Below are 17,025 nucleotides of genomic sequence, written 5' to 3'. Positions count from 1 at the left end.
GGTTAACGCGGCTGCCTTTGAAATCCCCTGCCAAGAAAGCGATGTTTTCCTGCTTTTACCCTGTTGTGGTTTTGACTTCCTGGTCCCATGGAAATTCATATAAATAGGCTTCCTTATTGCAAAACCAGCCACATAGCTCTAGGGTCTGGGAAGTTGGAACAGTCTAAGAATTCAAATTTCAATTCCTTTGCCACATCACCAAGTGACTAAGCCAGTGATTTCACCTCTTTGTTTACTTATCTGTTGAATGAGAATAAAAAGTATTGCCTGTTTCATTGGCTGCTAATAACAAATGGTTCTCAAAGTGACTGTTCCTTGGTGAATAAAAATTACTTGGGAGATGTGATTAGTTATAGATATCTATAAACTCTTCCCTAAAACACTATTTTCCACTAGAAATATATTTAACAGACACAGGAGGATTTGTTCTTGTTAAAGCAAGAGCACGGCTACATGAGAAAAAATATATTATTTTGAAGGGATATAATATTATATTCTGATCCAATCTGGAAGCTGTTTCCTTTTATTTTAGTAGCAAAGAGAAGTTTTCAGGCCAGTCACTTAATTAGTACCCTTTAGGAAAAATGGTGTGTCAGCTTAGACCCTTGGCTTATCTTTGTGGGGGGTGTGTGTGTGTGTGCGTGTATGTGTGTGCGTGTGTGTGTAACCAGTGGTCATGGGGAGTGTTGGCTTATTGACAGCCATCAGTGGTCTACACACTAGCAATGACAAAGGAAAATTACAGACTTAAAGCCTCAGCTCAGAGAGAAGATGCTGTTTGGAGTCAAATCTGCTGGAGATGAGATGCCCGTCAGGTACTCAAGGGTTCTTGCTTTGTATTGATACCGTTTGGGAGAAGTTTTCCTACCAAAACTCCCCAGACTCAGCCTAACTGAGTCTCTGGGTGTCCCATCAGTCCCAGGTAAATGTTCAATCAAGAAATGGTGCTGATAGGCCCAAGAACTGAAGGTGGAGAAGAGATGTCAGAGGAACAGTAAAGGGTAAGAGAAAGGCAGGGATATGCGGAGGATAACTTGGCTTCTCACTCTCAGAGATTTCAAGATCTGAGCAACCCAAATACTTGCCCCAACCTGTCACCTTCCAAGAATGATTTTCCTTAATATTCCTGGTTCAGGCAGCATTTCACTCCCATGTTATTTGGAATAAGTGAATCAGGTTTGGAACGGCAGAACCTCATCCTTTGGAGAAGGGACTTCTGTTATCTGAGGGATCCTCTCTCTCTCTTAGGAAGTAGAACCATTGGTAGGAACATGAGGGTAAACATGTTGATTCCCATGTTTCTGTACAAATAAGATACAGGAGGTGTTGGCAAGGACCAGGGCTGCCTAGAATACAACTCTGAGATTTTTATTATAGAGATATGGGTTATAGCTTCTAGAGAGAATGAGAACAGGGAAAGGACACACAGATCAAATTTAATTTAACAGATGACTTGTGAATGCTTGTTAAATGGCCTACAAAATCTGTGTAAGATACAGAAAAAAATGAAAAATAATACTTAATGTCAGTAGTGTGTATTATCACTAAAGAAAAAATAATTAAGGGGCAAATATAAAAGCATAAAATTTCTAGTTCCAAAATATGTGATGCAGGCAGTAACACAATGCAATCCCGAGTAATGAGGGTGTCAAGGATGTAAGATTAGAGTTGGGTGGTGGAGAGAGGGTAAAGAGCATATCATTTGGGTCTGAGACAAGTTTTGATCATGTAAATATCAATATATACACAGAGTATAAGTTTGAGGAACTTGCCCATCTTACTTATTGGAACTGCACAGGTCTAGTGGCTAAGGCCAAAAACCTTGGAGGCATCCTAGGCTTCTTCTCATATCCCATGACCAATTCATCAGAGAATCTTGTTGGCCAGATCTTCACTATGTGTTGCATATATCAACACTTCAGTTGGTGCCATTAGTTCTAATCAACACATTTTTTGGCCAGGATCATTTCAAATGGCCTCTTAATTGATTCCCATGTTTCTAATTCTTTGTCTTTCTTAGTAGCAGAGCCCCAGTTTTTATTTGGGGCAGCGATGTACCCAGCTCAAATGCTATATATTCCTGGCCTCCTTTGTGGTTGAGAGCTGGCCAATGAGATGCAAGGGGAAGTGTGGTCCAGGACATCCTGGAAATTTCCTAAAGTAGAACTGATCTAATAGGAGGCATGTTCTATTTGTCCTTCATTCTGCCTCTTCTTTGCTTCCTGGAATGTAACTGTGCTAGCTACATTTTTAGTTGCCATCTCTGACCATAAAGTGACTTGTTAAGAATGGGGAAGTAGAAGAATGGAAGAAATCAAGGTCCTGATGACTTTGGAGTTGTCATAGTGTCATGGCAAGTGGGACTGCTTGCCTCTGAAGTTACCTTTTTCAATAGAAAAACAAGCCTTCATGTGTTTAAGTCATTAGTATTTGACTTTTATTCTATATGCTAAAATATCTTCCAATAGTTTATTTTCCATGTCCTTTAAAAATAGGTCAGATCCTGTCACTTCTTTCCTCAACACCATCCCTACCCCATAGCTTCTCATCTCACTAGAAAGAAAATCTGAAGCCCTCACCATTATCAAATCTCTGATCCCTTGGTTGGCTGTATCTTCCTCATTCACTCTGCTCCAGCTCTTCTATGAATATACCAGGAACACAACTGCTTCAGGGCCTTTGCACACAGTATCTTATGCCTGGAATATTCTTCCTACAAATACTCATGTGGCTGGCTCACCTATTTCATTCGCTCTTTGAGAAAATGTCAGCTTATCAGAGAGATCTTGCTTGGCCATCTTTTCTAAAATTAAAACCACTTCCATTCTCTATTTTTTATTTTTCTTTACTTTTCTTTCTTTCTTTCTTTCTTTCTTTCTTTCTTTCTTTCTTTCTTTCTTTCTTTCTTTCTTTCTTTCTTTCTTTTTCTTTTTTTTTAAATATATCTTTATTGATTTCAGAGAGAGGAAGGGAGAGGGAGAGAGAGAGACAGAAACATCAATGATGAGAGAGTCATTGATCTGCTGCAGCCCCAACCGGGGCATGTGCCCTGACTGGGAATCAAACTCTGATCGCCTGGATCCTAGGCCGATGCTCAACCGCTGAGCCATGCCCAGCTGGGCTCTTTACTTTTCTTAATAGTACTCATCACCACATGACATAGTCTAAATTATCTTGTTTACAATCTGTTTCCTTGGCTAGAACCAGCTAAAAAAGGCAAAGGACTTGACCAATTTATTCACTACTGGCTCTTCAGTGTCTAGGACAGTGCCTGACATATAATGAGGACTCCAAGAATATGTGTTAATAATTGAATAAATGGACAAATAAAATGGTGCAGGTCTTGGATGAAATTTAAGATGTATAATTTTTAAACTCTTGCTCTCTTAAATATCACTTTTCCTAACTAATTTATTTTCACTGTCCTTAGTTGTTCTTACTGATATATATATATATATATATATATATATATATATATATATATATATATATATATAATATATACACACACATATTTACATATATATTTATATATATGTTTACATATATATTTACATATATATTTACATAATACACATACATATACCTATGTATAAATGTATGTCACTATGAGTTGTTAGGAATATAAAATCCATTGACAAGTTGTTTTTCTGTTTCTAAAAGGCATTTGAAACGGGTGAGAGACACCGACTCTCTAATATTTTGTTGATACAGCATAGCCCTAAACCTCTAATGTCTTCTCTTGGTCTATAATATGTGTGAAAATACGTGAAGGACAATCAAAAGCTATTCAAAGATAAGATTAAATCATTATCCCCGTCATCAACAGCACGTCGCTCTCTCAGTGTCTGCCTCTCCTATTCACGCCCATTCCTGGTATCAGAAAAATAGCTGAGTGGAATTTTCTTTATGTTTCTGACACCCTATGTAGGCTGAGTGAAGGCATGAAAAAATTTCAAGCCAAAAAACAGTTTCTTCAAAAAATTTTAACAAACATAATATCAAAAGTGCTATAGTGGAAGTACTTCCAGTCATTGTCACAATATTACACAGAATGCTTTTTAAATGAAGTATGTACACACTTTGAAAATATTAGTGCTAAGTAGAAGTGACACTAGATCACCTAAGAACTGCATTTCTACATTTACTTCAGGAAAATAGGCATCCTCTATATCATTTCTCCATTCATGGAGCCCACATCCTACACCGGGAAGGTCAACACTTGTGTCACTTGCACATATGTCCCTCAAGAGTCTTGAACACTCTGTGCAGTACTTATATTCCCATCTGTAAAATAGAATTGACTTTTTTTCTTACAAGTACAGCTTATGTAGTAGAAAGGAAAATTATAAATTTCTTTGAGGCTGTTGGGAGATGGCACCAGAGACAACGTTTTCTCCATTATTTATGATGCTACATATACGGTTGCCTGAATTGTATTGGAAAATGGCAGATTATTTTGTAATCATAATAAAAGCTTCAACTATATTTATTAGTTTGCCCTAATTAGCAAAATATCATGAACTTTTATTTACTTACCACTTCTACCTCTTCCCGCCATCCTCCTCCCTCCTTTTTTTTTTTTAAAGTTGTTTTTTAGGGGGTGCTGTTAAACACAAAAGAGAATTAACCCAATCAATTAATACTAATGAGCTGGGATGGAAATAGGCATATTGCCTTGATTTAGTTAATTATATTTTTTGTTCTTTTATGTTAAGATGCCCAACGGCCATAGGCATTGCTGAATTAAAATTTATTATTTTATTCCAAGTAATTATGATGAGCCATAATAACAAAGAAAGAATCCTACCCTCATGTCAGAGACATTACGCATCCCGGGCTTGTGGCTGCAGTTGGGGAAACATTCATATTTTCTAAATGAAGCAGTGAATCTCTCTATCCTGGTGGTCAAGCAGCCTGACATGAAGTGATCTAGAGATGATTAAGAAAGGGCAATGAGGGGAGCGCAAACCTAGAAACCACCCTCCACTTGGTGCTGGGCTTTTAAAAGGAAGACATTTTATAGTTTCTTACAACTTACAATGTCACCACTTTAAAATGCTTCACAGAAACTTGTTTCCAGTCTCTATTGCTGTACTGGTTTCCTTCAGTGCGATTTTCTATGTCTTGGTCTACTGGTGTAAACCAAAGCAGTTAAAAGCTTGGCAGACTTTTGCCGGGCTGGGTGTGGCTCAGCAGTTGAGCGTCAACCTATGATGCAGGAGATCGAGGTTCAATTCCCGGTCAGGTTGTGGGTTCCATCCCTGGTGGGGGGCATGCAGGAGGTGACCCATCAATGACAACTCTCTCATCATTGATGTTTCTATCTCTCTCTCTCTCTCCCTTCCTCTCTCTGAAATCAATAAAGATAAGTTAAAAAACAAAAAAGCTTGACAGACTTCTGAGTCAGAAAGAACTGAGTCTGAATCTGGGCTCTCTTTCTTACCATCCCTGTGACCTTGGGCAAGGGGCATGACCCCCATAAGCCTCGGATTCTTCCTCATGAGGGCCATGCCTCTTATAATGATAGCAACACTAACCCAGATGGCTAACATTTATTGTTTGCTATTGGGTGGCAAGATTACAATGTATTGTTCAACTCATATGAATGTTTTGAGTATTAAATGAGGAAATATTTGTAAAGCTCTTAGCATAGGACCTGGTCCAGAATAAGCACTTAATTTATGTTAGTTTTTTTTTTTTTTTGACTGATGGGGACAACAGAAGAGATGGCTGAATATCAGACCTAAGTTGCAATTTTATTTACAGATAGTGGCTACTTCTATATACAAAGCTAACTGGGTTACTGAAAGAATTAGCTGGCTAATGAAGTTTTTGGATTGCTTTTGCCTCTGTTATCTCCAAAATGCATATTGAAGTTTTTTCTTTCTGTGGCAAGAGAGAGGGAAGGAGGCAGAGGTCTATCCATTTGCTTGCCTTCAAACACATTTCTCCATGGAAATGTGTTTCCCTGGTCCTGTTTGGAATATAGTCTCATTTTCTCCAATTTTTCCCCCCCAGTTTACGGGACACTCAGGTCTTGTTAGTCTATTCTATTTGGAATTTCAGTGACATACAAATGCATATTCTTGGCTTGTTGAGATGAGGTATCTTCTCTTGACCCACTTCCAAGTTCCATGTAGAATTTCTTCATCCTTGGAAAGGGTTAGAAGATTTCAGAATGAGGTATTAAGTGCTGTACCCAACAGGGTAGTTTTTACTTTTTGTGTGTTTGTGTATTTTATGCTTTTATTGGTTTTTTTGGAGGGGAGAGAGAAAGGGAGAAGGAGAGAGAGAGAAACATTGATGCAAGATTGCAACATGGGTCTGCTGCCACCCGCCCCGCCCAGGGATTGAGCCCCTCTCCCCAGGCATGTGCCCTGACTGGGAATCGAACTGGCAACTTTTCGGTACATGAGACGAGTTCAACCAACTGAGCCACTCCAGTCAGGGCAGCACGGCCTTTTTTATTCCATGGATTATACACATGGTCCCTTCTAGTCGGCACTGAGTCGGCCACAGTTTCAGTAGGTGGGTGCTTCACCTTGCAATAAACTGGGTGCGCTGTGAGACAGGACTTTCCTGGGACATTACGTGTGGTTGCTCTGTGCTTTACGTCTGTGTGAGTCTCTGGGCAGATTACTCTATGCCTCCAGTTGTAAGACTTCACAGATGCCAGTGTGGATTTAAAGAAAACCCATCTAAAGACAGGCTGGAGTTTTGATAAAAATGAAATATTCTACATTAATATTTCTCTCATAACTATATAATGTCTTTCTTGATCAACATGTTTTGGAAGCTGGTAAAATTTGTCACAAATAGGTAAGTTAAAATAATTTATCTGCAAGTGGGCTATAAAAGGAAATTGAATTACCTCCTCTCTCAGTTGAACCACAGCTACCCTTCAAGGCAGGAGATGGGATGATTATATATAGACAATGCAACGTTGATTCATTTCAGTTTGGTCAGTGAACTTGGGACCTGAGTTCAAATTTGAGGCAGCCACAGACTTTGCTGTGACTTTGGGTGGTGCTCTGGTCCTCAAATCAATGTACCCAGTGGAAATGATGGTAACTCCTTTGTAGGAGGAAGGTGGCTTGCATGAACCTCTATGGATGTTAATGTTGCTTGTGCAACCCTGGAGGAAGGGCAGTAAAGGAGGTAGTACACTTCCTTCTCGTGTTCTCAAGCCTGGTGCTGAGAAGGGGCTGGGCAGTAATCTAAAGAAGCCTGTCAAGAAGTTAGCATCAGAAAGAGCTTTTTGAAATCCACCCTTAACTCCTTTTACCTTGTGTCTCTGTGTGTCAGCCTTTTCTTCTTACTGACAAGTTGCTGTTAATTATTTTATGAGAGGTGATTTTTGCCTATATCCAAAGCTAAGTGTATCACTGATAGAATTTTTAATCAGCTAAGAACTTGAATTGTTTTTATGTCATTCTTTACAAATTTAATATTAGGGTATATGCTTTTTTCTTCACTCTACCTTTTTTGGCAAGGTGCAATCTAGGCTACGAGCTTGAGAAGGCAGGAACCAGGCCTGTTTTTGCTTACCTTTCCATTGCCAGGACCATTATATCTGGAGGCACATGGCAGGTATTCAAATGATTGTTGAATGAATAAACTAATGAATGAATTTCTGACCTGAAGAGGCAGGTTAATGTTAGCTGTAAATTTCTCTATGATCAGAGTCCTTCCTGGTTTCCTCAAATGTTAGTGGATTGGTTCAGACAGTGACCAATTTCATTTACTATTTGTGTATCAGGAGATCAGAGACAAAGGCTTTATAATGTTGAGGACACTTGGCTCTGAAACCCCTTATTTTTCCCAATTGGGCAATGACTTCCATTAGTTACCTCCAGAGAACAGTCCCAGACACACTTGATTAGCCTTAAATGAAAGATAAGCCATTGCTGTGAGAAGGAACATGCTTTCAATAGATGGGCAGACAGACATTAAACAATTTAGATATTAGACAATTTACAGTTTTATGTCTTGACAACTTCGATATTGTAACATGAAAAATGCTAACAAGAGGGATCTTCCTAGCACAGAAGCTATAATATTTTCAGTAATGAAAGATAAATGTTTCAAACTTCCTTACTTAAAAACCTTCACTGGCTTTCCATTAGCCTTTCAGATCAAGTCTAAGCTCCTTAATATGGCTTACAGGTCCTTCAGAACTTGGCCTCTCCTTACCTCTCTACCTCATTTGTTGATTAATGATTCCCACATCCTGTTTATCCAGACTGGGAGGGCGCTAGAAATCTGGAATGCTTATGTATCTGGGGTTCTTGTGCAGATTAAAGTATATCAGAGACTGAGCATTTTGTTACTATTATTTCTCATGTACTATAATATTTGGGGGGGTAGGAGGCATTCTCATTTTCTAAATAAATAAATACTATGAGGACACAACTGTTATCTTGCATTTCTAAAACATTATGCTATTAGCAAAATCACGTTTACAATATTCTGAGAATAATTATATTTGGAACCTTTCGAATAAACGGATTCCTCAGAGAAGTATATTAAATTGTAGGGCTGGTCAAAATGTGATTGGATCAATGCTAATTGAACTTGGATAAAGGAAATGAAGGAGATTATTTGAATGGATGAGAAACTTGGGAGCTAGGGAGATTTCTACCTGTCAGATACAGACACTGGGGAAAAGATGGAATTCTGTTGTTTTTTAGTTTTTGTTTTGTCTTTTCTTCTTCTCCTTACAAATACTAGCTGTCTTTCTGAGGTCTTAAGTGACTTTCTAGGAATCCATGGAACAACTGAGGGCCTTGAGCAGTTAAATGCAAGAAGCTTTGTCTGTAAAAGGAAGTAACGGTTTTCTGGAGGTGGAGAGGAAATGAAGGTTTAGTTAAGCAGGGACTGATAACAGTAGTTATAATGACAAAGGCATTTGTTTATATCTCAGCATTTGAGTTCCTTTAAACATTTCTATATAGTTTCTCTTCCACAGATACGTTTATACTTTGTAATTGATAATAGAGTTAATTCCTTTATAAGTTTAACTTATTGAGTCTTATGCTTTATAGAAAAAATGAAAGGCTGAGTCATAACCTTCATCTTCTTTCTCAGTTATTGTAAAGCTGGCTAATTCACTAAAACCAGGGAATTTCTATTAACCGGGAACGATTAAACTTCACGGTGACCTTCTGGAAGTGGAGACTGCATTTTTTATGTTTTTATGTTGGCACCTAGCAGAAGAGCTGGAAAATAACAGTAAACATTGCTTGAATGATGGAGTGAATTAATCTGTCATTCCAGCCTTGTGTTTCTCAACCTGTTAGATGGCAGCAAACTTCCCATGATGGACGCCTAGAGCAGTCATTTAATTTACACAGAGCCGTGGTTCTCAAAGTGTGGTCCCTGATAGCAGCAGCAGCACCTGAGAACTTGCAAGAAAGGCCCATTTTGGGCCCCACAGTAAACCTCTCTGGGGGTGAAGCCCACCAATCTGTGTTTTAAGACCTTGAGGTGATGTAGATGCATGCTCAAGTCTGAGACACCACTAGCCTAAAACAATAAAAGGAACTGGAAGCCAATTAACCCGGCTCAGCTACACTTTCTCCCAAGGCTATTCGACCCTTTGCAAAGAACAGTGGAAACCTGGCTGGAGACACTGGATGGGCCCATCCTGAGCATGGCATTTTCAGTTAGCAGCAGTTCTCTCTCCTGCCAGGGAAATCTGAGCTGACGAAAATGGTTCTCCCAGCCGCTATTGTTTGTGGCTCTGAGTCAGTGCTTTTATTTCAGATATGTTTTTCCTCTACATTGCCCATCTGACTGCAGTGCCAGGCTAATTAAGGAATTAGCATGTGGCATCCATTCTGGGAGGTGTGCAATTCCTTTCCTGCACTCTGAGAACATTTTTGCAAACACTTTCTAGTTCATATTTTCTTTTTTTAATCAGGCAGAGACATTACAATTAAAATACCGTTAAAGTGATTCTGGCAAGTATTGCAATAAGCATGTTTTTTAATTAAAGGAAGAACAGGGGGATGCACAAGCAGCGTCAGCTAAAGGGGGAAATTTCATTTGATATCTATTTTAATTGAAATGAAGAAAATAATCAGGAAAAGCAGCAGTAGCAGCAGCAGCCGGTGCCTGTGTGTGTGGCTCCCAGGTTGGTAGGTTTAGGTGTTCTGTGCTTGATTAATTAGTAGCCAGCCACAGAATCCATTCCCTTTGCCCCCAATCCTTAAAGCCTGATTTATGCCTCACATCCCCCATGAATATGTGAGGGCTCAGGCATCTATTTCCTGAGCTGCTAGTGGATAGGATTATGGAGCGTGCACTGAGCTCTTGGGGGCTCTCGTTTGCCAGCCAAATTGATTTTCCGGCTCTCTGGCCGGGGACAAGCCCACCTCGAAGGCTTCCAGGCTCTGCTCCAGTGGATCAGGCACAAGTCTAATCCGGATCTTGCCAACAAAGGAAGCTGTGTGCATCCCCATCACGATGCAGGCTTCAGGCTGTGGCTGCCTCCCCTAAATGCCAGTCTCCTCCCCTCTCCCTCACCTCCCCCTGATGCTCACCTCTGCAGCAGCACCATGCACTAGGGTACGGCAGTGTACCCCAACTGTGCCCAGATCACTCAGCCAATCCTTCTTGTCCAGGCAGATGAGGGTCCAGCCACCCTGAATGAACAGTGATCTATAATCCTTCAGAAAACGGGAATTCCACATGCTCCCCTTTCTATTAGGCTATTAATTACCAGCAAGGTAACCAGATATGGGCAGTTAAACTCTTTAAGGAATTATTTAGGATTAAAACAAAAAGCTGAATGGAGATTAATCAGATAATTTACATCTAAAATGTAGGTACATTCGGCTTTGAGCAAATGAAATATCTAGTTTGGAATAAAGATTGATCTAATTAATTGGGGTCCTCAAAGCCCTCCCTGGCTCTTGCCTTCATCAACCTACGGCTTTCCCTTTGTTTGCAGTTGAAGCCCCTCTCCCTGGTTCATTTTATCACCTGGCCTTTCTGTCCTCATAAGGCACACTCTTGCTGTGCACCCTTGCTCTCCTGAGCCTCCTAAAAATGACATTAAGTGTTTGCCATCTTTGTCCGTTATCTCCTCGGTTCTTAAATTTCTTCCCACTGTCTGTCTGTACTACCTTTCGATTCGATTCTTCTAATTCACCCAACTCTTTGACTCACAGTCAAGAATCCTGCCACTTCCTTCCTTTATTCTAGTCTTTAAATATTAATATTTGATGACTTGTTCCCCTTACTTCTGTTCTGTTCTCACTCTACATGTTCTCCTGGGGAGACCTCACTCATGTCTATAACTTCAACTCCTATCATTGCACAAGGATTTAGTGAGCACTTACCAAGTTCCCCATATGCCAGGCACTTTTCCAGGTACAGGGGCTATGGCTGTGAACAAAAAAGGCCAAAATCTTGCTCTTATAGTGTTTATTTCCATAAGGAAAACAGTCAAGTAAGCAAGTGATTTTTTTTGTTTGTTTGATTTGCTGGACAGTATGGGAAACATGCAGCAGGAAATGTGGAGAGGTAGTTTGGTGGTGGTTGGGGGACTTGCACACAGTGAGGGATGGGGGGCTAGAAGGTCAGTGGGGCAAGAGGATGTGAGCCAGGGAGAGCAGAGACAAAGTGGGCCAGAGAGAACCGGGAGGCTTTGATTCTGAGTGTGCTGGGAGCATTGGAGACTTTGAGCAAAGTGGTGACGTGGTAAGATTTCCACAAAATAAAAATCATACTGGGTGCTGACTTAAGAGCAGACCCTGGGGTGGGGGGAAGGGCAGAAGCAGGGAGCTGAGTGAGGAGGCTGTTATAATACTCCAGGGCTGAGATAAGAGTGACTCAGATCCCAGACACAGACATGGAAGTGCTGAGAAGTGGTTGGATCAGGGAGATATGTTGAAGAAAGAATGTATACTACTTTGTGAAAGATTGGTTGTGGAGGGAGAGGGAAGGGAAGTTGAATCTAGAGTTTTCAGACTGAGCAGCTGGACGGGATGGAGTTGCCATTTATGCAGATGGTAAGGACTGTGAGCAGACCTGTGTGGCAAGATGAGGAGTTCATGTTTGGATATGCTAAGCTGAGAAGCCTGTACGACATCTAAGTAGAGACCTTGAGTAGGCAGCTGGGTATGTGCGTCTGGATCTGAGGGCATAGGTGGGCTTTGGGAATATAGATTTGGGAGTCGGCAGCAATGAGCATGTGATGATATTTAAAACCTTAAGACAAGATCAGACAACCAAGGCAGTGTTCATTGAATAAGAAAGATAGTCGAGGAACTGAGTCATGGGGAACTTCAAGTGTCAGTAACTGGGGTAACCAAGAAGAATCAGGTAGAGGAGGCCGGCAGGGGAGGCTTGGGAGGCAGGAAGAAAACCTGGAGGCCCAGTGCGAGGCAAGTGAGGGGAAGGACTATCAAGAAAGAAGGCGTGACCCAGCGTGGCCATGCTGGCCACTCAGGAGCCGTGAGGCCTGAGCGTCGAGCTTTGGACTCAGCAACAGGCTGCGGTGCTGGAGGAGTGGCCAGGCAAGGCCCAAACTGGGGAGCTCTCAAGAGCCTGGAAGAGAGAAAGCACAGCCATCTCTTTTGAAGAGTATTATTGTATGGAAAAAATATTTTTACTCTACATTTTTCTGTAAGGGAGAAAATAGCTAAAACGGTGTTATTTATTTTTCTTAAAAAAACAAACAACACATTTTGTGGTTATTATGGAGGATGGCTAATTGCGGGGTTAGCCAAAAGCAGGTTTTGATGTAAGTTGCAAACATTTAGCTAGCTGCTAAAAGTCTCCTTCACTTCCCTTTAAAAGAAATAAAAAAGATGTTTAATGGACAGAAGTGATTACATGTAAAAAGTTGTGAGCACTTATTTATTTTAGAGGGGAAGTAACAATAATGATGGTTGATTGATTTTTATAAAATTACCCGAGGTCACTCGTGGGACGTACTTAGCTTTCATGAACAATCATCACAAGCAATTTGAGGGGTACAGCCAAAGGCTGGCTCAGCCCCACTCTTCAGTTCGGCTTTCAGAAAGGGAGCCAGGCCCTAGGAAGTGGAGACCCAAGTCCTCCCGCTGCCCTCCTGCCCGCCAGGAGCTCTCCTCTAAAGCAGCCCCTGCGTATTTGGTTTAAGCTAATGAAATATGATGATGACACACCTGGGGCCTTGGCACAGCGCTAGATGAAGTGTAAACTTTGCATTCTTTCACACCAAGGAGATGGCACCTTGGTTATCGCTTGTAATTATTTTAATCAAAAATAGCTGAATTCCTTGTCAAACTCTCTTCTTAATTTACCTCGATTTCTTTATACTCGCCGCTGATAAAGTGAGGAGGGAATGCTTTTCAGCGCAGAATAACAATTATCACATTAATTAATTAGTCCTGTTTATAGTACTGTTGCCAACACCAATCATTCACTTTCTTTGGGCTGAGCTTTTCTCCCTTCATTAACATTACTCTTAATTCCTGTGACATTTTAAAATTTCTATCAGTTTGTTTCGGCATATTTAATATTTCGCTTGATGGTACAAGGGATAAAACCCAGGTTTTATATTTACCCATTAATCCTTGTAATCTGTCTCAAATCCCTTTTGGAATGAGGCAAGGTATATCTACATTAACAAAATTAAAATAAATCATATATAAACAAGCCATAGGCAAATTTACTTAGGTTAACACATGTTTTTCCTTAAGTGTAACCATGATAACAAACCTAATTAATGAAAGAGCTACCTGGGAGTGTTTGTGGAATTAGATAGGATAGGAGTTTCTCTGTCAGGTGGTCCTATCCTGGATGCTAAAGCTTCCTCTGCCTGTTCTGGGCTGAAGAAGGAATTCTAGCCTCTTCTTGCAGCGCACTCTCTGTTTTATGAAATGCAGAGGGTGGTATTGACCTCATAGTCTTGTTTTAGAGGTCATTTCAGACAACATACCTAAAGATTTTGGCGCATGATGGATGCTTGATAAATGTTAGCTCCGTTTTCCCCTCGTGGTCTTATCTGAATCCCTGACTGTGCATGTATTATCTCTTTCAATCAAAATTCAAAGTTCACTACAGCAGAGTGGTATCAGGAAAACATGAGTTTTATGTTTCTATCAATGTCAAACACACACCTGGCTGCATCTTCAAAGATGTAGATGTCAGATGTTCCAGAGATAGCAGGAGCCTCAGTGAATGCATGAATCTACTCTCACTTTACCGATGAGAAAAGGGACCATCCTTAGGCACTGAGTAGGACAGATTTGGGAACCGAGTAATCTGAGGCCCAGCAATTTTATGGGGCTCACTGAGGGTCATTCAGAGGCCAACAGCAGAGTCAGGAGAGGAACCTCGATTCCATACCCTGCCTCCAACACTTGCTCATCAAGTTCAGTTCAGATTTCCTGACTATTTATAACGAAAGAGGCCTGCAGTGCAAATCCTTGGTCTACTAGTTAAAGATAATTAGTTGGAACATTAATCAAATGTGTCTGTGAGCGAACGAGATTTTAGTAAACATAAGAACATGACCTGTAGCACAGGTCACATTTTTACCCTCTTGTTCCCAGCAGGATTCATCATTATTACTGCATTTCTGATGATTATTCTTGTCACTGTAATGACAATGAGAGGGAAAATTAAAGTCAAAATTCCACGTTGGCCCTTCAAAAGTCTGGGAAGCAGGGTGGTACCACTCTAGTATCAAGCCTGCAGATCGCCAAAGGATAGTTTCTTGCCTCTTGGATAGTTTACCTTAGGGTATGTATGCTCTATGTTCCGTATTTAAAAGGGAAAGTCAGGGTTGCTAGCAGTGAGATGTTGGAAGGATGTGGTCTAGTAGCACTAGCGTGATGGAGCAACTGTGGAAATAGAGCAGTAACAGCAATAGTTGGGGAAGTTAAGATGCTTGTGATGATAGCAGTAGACACCAATGCATTATCTAATAGGATCAGAGTCAAGGCTAGGGACCCGCAAGCATCATTTCAAGAAATCTCACCATAATTCTCTGAGGGAAGAACTCTAACCACATACATTTTACAGAGAGAGAAACTGGACACCTACGTGGGGTGGATTCTAAATCATGGCTGAAAGGAAGGAGCACTTTAAGAGGCTGAGTCCAAACAAACATCCCGAGACTGTTACTGATGGAGTATGGCATGAGCTTTAGGGCTGGTGAAGAGGCCCGAGGGAAGCTGAAGACGAATGGTAGACAGAATTTGGAGAAGAAAGGGCCCTACATTTGACTATTGGGTCAAATGTCTATTGACCACTATCTCTGCACTAATGGGAGTAAACATTAGGGGGTAAATGACTGCAGGCATCTTAGTCTTACTCATCTCTTCCTCTCATTCCTCCAGTACATGTCTGGGGAACAACAGCAACCTAACTCAATAATTCGGCACTTTGGAGATAGGACTAAATTTAGTAGATGGAGAGTGTGTACCCTTCACTGGGCCTCACTCGTTATAGTAGAATCCGCTTTTTGAGCCATTTCTGACACCCGGCCCTCCCCACATCCTTTGCCTATTAGCTTATTAAGACAATATGTGGACTTATAAATTAAACATAATAACATTCTTTCTGAGAAAATGGGAGCGAGTGTATGTGTCTCTGTGTGTGTTTGTCCACAAAAGAATAAATTCAGGTACTTAAACTAGATGATCTAAAAAAGATATAACCATTTATTAATTTACTCAACAATTATACATTAAGTGCTAATTACCTATGGGTCATTGTTCTAGATTCTAAGAGCATAGATATGAACAAAGCAGACAAGTGTTCTCATGAAGCATGTATTGTAGTGGGGAGAGGGCAGATGATGAACATGTAAATATATATGCCTGATATTAAGTGTTATGAAGAAAAATCTATTTGGGTCAGAGACGAGGGCATGCTATTTTATATAGACTGTAGAGGAATGCCTTAGTGAGAAGTTAACATTTGAATAGAGACAAGGGGGAGTGAGGCACATGGGTGTCTGCAGAAGCACATTCCAGGTGCAGGAAGAACATATGCACAGGCTCTGACCTGTCTGAGAACCAACAAGCAGGCCAGTGTTTTTGGAGCAGGTGAGTGAAAAAGTGAGTTTTAGAAGATGATGTTGCAGGGGTATTGGAGATGGGGTGGCAAATCATAAGGGGCCTGACTTATTCTGAGTGAGATGGGAAGTTACTGTGGCATTCAGAAAAGAGGACTCTGCTGTTTCTAATATAATGTCTCAACCCTGACCACTTTGTTAGATGATATAAGAGTATAGTCCAGTGCTTTTACAAACCACTTAGAGGAGGGAGATAGGGTTAATAGCTCATTCATGTTAAAGTGTTTATTATATGGGATGCTTTAATTATTTTGTCAATATTGAGAAAATTCTCCTTAAAACACAAATATTCTAAATCCTTTTAAAGAAAAATATTAAAATAATGAAAGCATATTTTAATATCCTAAGTACTTGTTCTCACAATATAATGTGATTTTATTATAAAATAAATATTTCTACTTTACAGAAAATTTGGATATTAGAGCAAAACAGTATCTGTATCAGTTAAAGTTATTTGATTTCAAATAAGAGAAACCAACTTTCTTTTAAAAAAGGATAACTGTCATATAATTTTACTTATATGTGGAATCTAAAAAGCAACACAATCAAACAAAATAAAACAGAAATGAACTTGTAGATACAGAGAACAAACTGATTTTTACAAAACTGACGGAAAGTGTGGAAACTCAGGTGTAGAAGTGATAACACTCAGGGCCTTTTGGAGAGGGGTTTGGCAGGTGGGGGCTCAGAAATAGGAACTCTCTTCAGGCTCATTAAGATGCCACCACTAGAATTACTGAGATCTAAACATTTCCAGTCTTCTCTTCCCTTTGGCTCCAGATTTCCTTTTGAAGTCTAGGTACATTAGTCCAGTTATGGTAGGATAAGGCACTGTGACTGACAGTCTCACTCAACTCTTTTCAGAGGAGCACAGCAATTCCTTCAGGAAATTAGAGTCTCTGAAAAGTGCAATGGATGTCGGTCAGCTAAAATGCTACACATGT

At 40.3% G+C, this 17,025-nt stretch overlaps 1 protein-coding gene across 1 annotated transcript in view; it reads left to right on the top strand.

Moving 5' to 3' along the window:
* The window catches only part of PKHD1 (PKHD1 ciliary IPT domain containing fibrocystin/polyductin), a 386,375-nt gene that overhangs the window by 116,571 nt on the left and 252,779 nt on the right, over window positions 1-17,025 (top strand). The window lies entirely within an intron of this gene.

The sequence above is a fragment of the Miniopterus schreibersii genome (genome assembly GCF_964146895.1).
Source record: "Miniopterus schreibersii genome assembly, chromosome: 6".
In the NCBI taxonomy this organism is placed as follows: domain Eukaryota; kingdom Metazoa; phylum Chordata; class Mammalia; order Chiroptera; family Miniopteridae; genus Miniopterus; species Miniopterus schreibersii.
This window is presented reverse-complemented; position numbering and strand designations above follow the sequence as displayed.